This window comes from Haemaphysalis longicornis, unplaced genomic scaffold (genome assembly GCF_048455015.1).
Source record: "Haemaphysalis longicornis isolate Haplotype H1 unplaced genomic scaffold, Haemaphysalis longicornis Haplotype H1 scaffold_1, whole genome shotgun sequence".
Lineage (NCBI taxonomy): Eukaryota > Metazoa > Arthropoda > Arachnida > Ixodida > Ixodidae > Haemaphysalis > Haemaphysalis longicornis.
The window spans coordinates 313440609-313447008 of NW_027526203.1; the positions used below are offsets into that span (position 1 = coordinate 313440609).

Below are 6400 nucleotides of genomic sequence, written 5' to 3' on the forward strand. Positions count from 1 at the left end.
AGCCTTGACCTTTGCCTATCAATTACATTTGCAGTGTGCTCGCTGCTTATACCCATGGACACAAACAATCCGCTGAGGCTTTCACGTTCCAGGCACACCTTAAGATTCTCTTTGACGTTGAGTATTGAGCCTGCATAGAACCCATGGGTTTTCATATGCTGGAGACATGATGGTCGGCCCTTCCTGTTACCGTCTGTACAGCTTCTTCTCTGACCCTATCGGCTGGGTGTCCTGAATTAAGTCCCTTTGCATAAGGGGACTCGGTAAAATCTGGCCAACATAGCATGCCACATATACAGAGACGTGAAGGTTATGCGAATTATAGTGTACCTTTTGGAGGACCCAGGTCCTAATTTGTCGTAGCATCATGTGTGTGCCAATGTGAGGAGCTGAATGCATGATGGAAACTACGCAGCCACAATCTGGGCCACGGGATACGAGACTGCCAATGTTCTCACTTTTTCACATCCTTTGTATCGCAGATGTATTTCTGCCACATTTTACTGTAGTGAAATGACTCACCACTACAGCTGCAATAATTTCTTCTGAAAAATCTTTTCAAGCGCTGAATACCATGCATTTATGATGCAAGAAGCTCATGATCACCACACTTTTCCGCCCACAAAACGTATTTCGGGTAAACAATTTTAAGCCACAATTCAATCCACTCGAAAATATAAACAAAAAGCGCGACAAACTGCCCATTTTCGGATCTTCTTTGCTAATCTTCTTAAAGGGGAAACTACTGTGCTGGGTTGTACGCGGTACATGTGTGGGGACACCAATGATTACCTTTTCTAGCTATCCGTGGTTTGCACTTGTAATGCGCACATGCGACCAGTAAAATATCAGTGGCCGCGTCTAGCCTACGTCCTGAGCACTACGTTCCGCGCTGCTGTCATTTTGAAAACACACCGCGATTTCAGGCCACCCATTTAAGCATTCTGAACTTGCCGTGGTGCAAACTGTTGATAGCAGATGCCGCCGCGCGGACATGCCGCAGCAGGTTCACATAATCACGCTCGGACGGTGTCTTTTCTTGCGTGGGACGTGGGTTGTTCGAACGGGGCCACTCGGCTGCGCGATGTCGTCTAACGCAGGTACCATCAGCATACAGCAGGCGGTCACAGGTCAGCATTACTCGAGAGCGGATTTCGCTACCGTGTGGAAAGGCTGGCTTGGTCCCCGCATACGGCAACGTTCTCGCACATTCTGATAGTGCAGTTGGAGCAGTGCAACTCTGTCAACTCTGCATTATCTACGTTGTCGACCCAAGAAATTCAGGCATTCAGGGCTTTCGGATACGCCATACCTGGCCACACCGACAGGCTCCAGCACCGGCAGCATTAGCGGCTTCCGCAAGAACGAACAAAAAAATTCTTGTATAAAACTTCTAGCAAATGAGTAGCTTTCTAATTTTTTATTAAAATGTAAAAAAATGTGCTTTTTGTATTCTACTACGCAATATAACAACAATTGCTGTTAATATGACGTCACTATGACGTAGTTATGACGTCACACGGGGCAGGAGCCGTTGCGAGGGGGCTCAATCTCGTGCCCCGCGCGGGGTTCCAGACGCTGCCAAATTTCATAGCCTTCTATGTATGCCAGCCACTTTCCTTTTCTTTGTTTGGCTCCAATAAATGTTTTCCCTCCTCCTCTTGTTATTATTTCCTATCGTCTTCATTTTAAAGTGGTTCAATTGAGTGAATTACTAATGACTAGATCTTTAAAATCAAATCTGTCTTTATAAATTTGTCTTCATAAATAAATTTATATTTACGCTCCGTTTGAAGGGTAATGTAAGCGCCTCCGAGCCGTGGCCTCCGTGGCGCAATTGGCTAGCGCGTTCGGCTGTTAACCGAAAGGTTGGTGGTTCGAGCCCACCCGGGGGCGGAGCATTTTTTTTTTCTCCGGGACGATGTGAATTGTTATAGCCGTGCTGTGGGTATAGGCGTGCGTCGTACAGTTAAATTACCCAAGAAATTCAATCGCACCAGATTGTCAAAGTTGGCCCGTACGTCAAAGGAGCGAATGTTTCCTTCCTCATAGCCTCCTTTAATTGTAACCGAAAGGAGGCTAGGCCTTCCTTCGCCCACACTCTAGGAAGTCTATGCAGAGCGTATTCACAATCGAAGTGGCCTAGTGCGCGTATTCGGCGAATGACGCGGCCAAGCATTCAATTCGAGTAAAAAAGGTCATCTGCGCTGGAACATTGCGCAATGCAAAACGCCTGCACGCCTTTGAGCGTTGTCGCGCGCATGCATTTCTTTAGTCAAATCATGTGTTGGGCTTCGTCATTCGCGGTATTTGCACACGTGGTCTCTTCAATTGATCATTCTGGAGCGCTGTGGTGAAGGCGACCTGCAGGGACTCCTTAGAGTGCAGCGACGTTCGCAGTGCCATGGGAGGTGCCGCAGCGCTGATTCGGTGAAATGGCCGGCCTGGAGGTGCGCACGGCAGCGGAGACGTCACACAACTTTTGGTTGACAGCGCAGTTTTGTTGGTTGTGGCGCATAAAACCAACCACTTCGGGCCGCCACTTTATCCCGCCATGCACCGCGGCAGCGTACCGAGAGGCCATCGCGTACGTGCGGCCAGGTTTGCGGCACATTAGTTGCGATATCACCTTGCAAAGAGCTAACCAACGAGGAGCCGGCGTCGTGCTGGTGAATCAGCTCGCGGCCATCGTGGAGGCGTGAAAGGCAAGGCCACATGGCGTTTTAAATAGAACGGGAAGCAGACGCTCACCGTCAATGGAGACACGTCCTCGGGATTTTAGTGCGACAACCAAAGCCTTTCCGAAGTGGTTCTGGGGTAATCCTTAGCGATACATTCTAAGAAATCGGGGGAGTATTTGAAGAGTTCAACAGTCATTGTACTCTTGTGAGCGTTGGCGCACTCCCCACGAAAGCTGCGGGGAGTTGGATAGAATGTTCGCTCCCCATGAGGAGGAAGAGCAAAACTGACCGCGTACTCTTCTCGTGTGAGGCGGAGTGCAGCCCCAGTTCCGCTCCCGCACCAGTGAAGAGTAAACCTGCGCATCGTCTCCCTCCCTCCAGTAGGAAGAGTAAAATTGCAATTTAATACTTGTCCAGTATGGGAGTAAGCATGGAGATGCACTCCTGCCATTTACGCACCAATTCATCAGCGGTGTTTTATTTTCATTTGTTTTATTTGCACCTCCTTGCTTCTGGAGACGTTACTTCGGCTCAAACCTAGTGCCCTGGTTTCTACCGTTCTGAAGGCCGCCACCAACATTATGAAGCAATCAGCTCGAACGTATTTGTTGTTAGTTCTGCCTTCTTTACTTCTTACTAGTGCAACCTGCCTTTTAGAACCACCACTACAAAAAAACCCTGTGGGAATGTTTCATGCTGCTTCCTATTATCCCACCAACATATATCTATTGCACAGTTTTTGTGTGAATGTCTTTTTATCTTATTTGTGTTGATGGCATCTTTTAATGCGTTAATAGTTGGCTAAGCCGAATTTTTTTTAGTCCCATATTTTTGCTTTCCAAGATTTGTTTGTAAATGTTTTTTTAATGTGTCCAAAATAGGAGCTGGCCTTCCAGTCTGTGTGAAGCACTGACTAATGTACAGAATACCATTCTGTTTTGATTTAATACTGTTAACTATTCTCCCACTGCCGCATTTCTACTGCGGCTTTCCGTGCTAATGTCTGGGCATTTTTATTTGTTGGTGTTAATCTCCCTTTAATTGTCCTAATTTAATGTTTGTAGTTTCAGCGTGTTTTCAGTTGCTGTGCTGAATTTTTATTTGTGAATTTTTCTCGAATGCGTCCCAAATAGGAGCTTGGGTTTCTGTGTGGAATAAGTATAGGAACCGTTTTTCATGCTGTCGTATTTTAATTCCAAATGAATTTATTTTTGTGCGGAAGTGCAGAACGAACCGATTTTTATGCGATATGTTCTTGGAAAATAAAGTCTGAGTTCTGAGTTATCCTTCTTTTCCATGTTTTAAAATTACTTGTCCTTTACTGCTTGCTTGTAACTTTCTGCGGCACCGTCGTGGGGAACGGTAAGGGGGGGGGGGGGGGGGTAGCAGGCAAAGCGAAAACAGTCTGCCTCGCGGAGAATAGCAGAACGCTCTTGGGGCGTAACGGGTCGCTTTCCAAGAAAGAGTAGTAGTAATTCTGCAGTATCCGGTAAACCGCAACCAGTAGAGCTTATTCACGCCTAAAGGGAGTGACGGAACGCTGCCTTGGAGATGGTACTGTGTTCTCATACATGGTTCAGGTACTCTGCCTGGAAGTTCCAAATGTAATCGTTAAAACTGCGTAAATGGAGATAATTGTTCGGACGAAAATTTGAAAAAAAAAACTAAAAAAATAAGAACAATACTAAAAAATTACGGAAATAGGCAAAACGTATACGTCATGGAATTTCCAAAATAATGCAGATTTCTCGGAAGTTCCACCTGCAATCGTTATAATAGCGTAAATGGAGATAACTAGTCGAACGAAATTTTGAGAAACTAAAAAAATATACAGAATGATTACAAAAAATGGCGAACCGTGTAACGCCCTGCATTTCCACAATAATACAGATTTCGCGAAAGCTCCAAATGTAATTCCTATAACAACGTAAGTGGAGATAATTGATCGGTCGGACGAAATTTTGAAAAACTAAATAATAAGACCAATATTAAAAATTACGGAAATAGGCAAAACGTATAACGCATGGAATTTCCATAATACATAAGGCAGATTTCGCAAAAGTTTCACCTGTAATGTTATAATAGCGTAAATGGAGATAATTGGTTGAACGAAATTTAGAAAAATGTAAAAAAAAAGAGAAAAATATATAATAATTACGGAAAATGGCGAACCGTGTAATGCCCTGCTTTTCCGCCACAATGCAGATTCCGCGAAAGTTCCAAGTGTAATGCTTATAATAACGTAAATGGAGGTGCTTGGTCGGACTGGATTTAGAAAAAAAAAAAAATGGCTGGGAAAAACTCACAGTCAAGACAAGCGGCATAAGAATGCTACGCATTAGTAGATAATTCTCTGAATTTATGCACAATTTTTAGGCCGTATATATCGTATTGTAACGGTCTATGAGAGTTTCCCATAATCATACCACACATCCGAAACCGCACGGGCAACCCATTCACCGCGTGTGAACGGTTTCACACAGCCACCAGCGCAACCACACGCGCATCCAGAATCCCCTAAACTTCACCACAAAACTTAAGCTCTCCCACAAAGCGCGAACCACTCACTGTACTGTCGAACTACCCCGATCGCCCGAAGCGCGATCTGCCACCAGGCCCACAACGTGAGTCAAATTGCAGCGCAATGACGTCGCAATAATCTCATTCTCCGGCGACGCGCTGTTCCATCGATTGCCAGTATTCCACCCCAGTTGCGTTACTGAGGTTACAGTCACCACCTGATGCACCCAGCTAAAAACGGCAATAGCCTTTGCTTGAAAATGTGAAGTAAAAAATTCGCCGCGTAATGTCGAAAAACGTATCTTCTGCCGCTGCCACGTAGTACGTAGCTGTCTCTACTCCCTCTCTCCCGCCCACCTTTCACGCGGTTCCGCTCCCGTCTCCACCCTCCCCTGACAAGCACAAGTAAGATTGGCTAAATTCAGCTCAATTTTCTTTCCGGCGTTCACAATGCTGCCGCGCTATCTGTCGCACCTTTTGTTACTGTTGCGAGCCGTGAGCCCAAGGCTCCAGCACGAGCCAATTTTGTATTTTTGGTATATTGTTTTAAACGCTTTTTTTTGTCTGCTATCGCAAAAACTACGCACACGTCTGTTTTGAATGAAAAGATTACACTGCAATATCAGTTGTGCATTAATGTTTCGCCTCAAATATTCCGAATGTTTTCTTTTTGCTAAGCAAAGTTGGCAGTATATAGTGGGCTACACTGGTACAAGATTTAAAAGCCTGGAAATTATTTTGTCTATATAATCGTCTCGTCTAAGAGTTCGTTTAACTTTGGCCGGGTAGCTGAATCCATAGAGTTAATACACTTTATGACAAACAGACAGACCAAAGTTTTCCCTTTGAAGCAGCCCCAAAAGGACTACAGGGCTCCTTCGCTGGAGTTTTGGTGACATGCAGCGCACCCTCATGTTTGACGCGCCTGGGTTGCACAAAAGTAGACGACCCCCGCTGCCCTCCACGTGTTTTCAATTACAAGCCAGAGCGAAAGTTCGTTGTATTAAATTTAATCGCGTTGTGGTGCGTTTAAGTGACTGCATACTAAATAAAATAGTCCTAACGTAGTTGCAGAGGCTGAACAAAATAATATCCGCTACAACAAGCCAATTTATCGGCTTTGTTTTAAGTGAGCTGTCGCGACTGCCGCGACGTTGGTTGGTATCGCCAGGTCGGATGGTCTAACTTCCTGACGAGAA

At 45.3% G+C, this 6400-nt stretch overlaps 1 non-coding gene across 1 annotated transcript; it reads left to right on the forward strand.

Annotated features, from left to right (window-relative positions):
- Window positions 1–1822: 1822 nt before the first annotated feature.
- Trnan-guu (transfer RNA asparagine (anticodon GUU)) lies at window positions 1823–1896 on the forward strand. The gene has a single exon. It is a non-coding gene; the product is annotated as a tRNA-Asn (tRNA).
- The last annotated feature ends 4504 nt before the right edge of the window (window positions 1897–6400 follow it).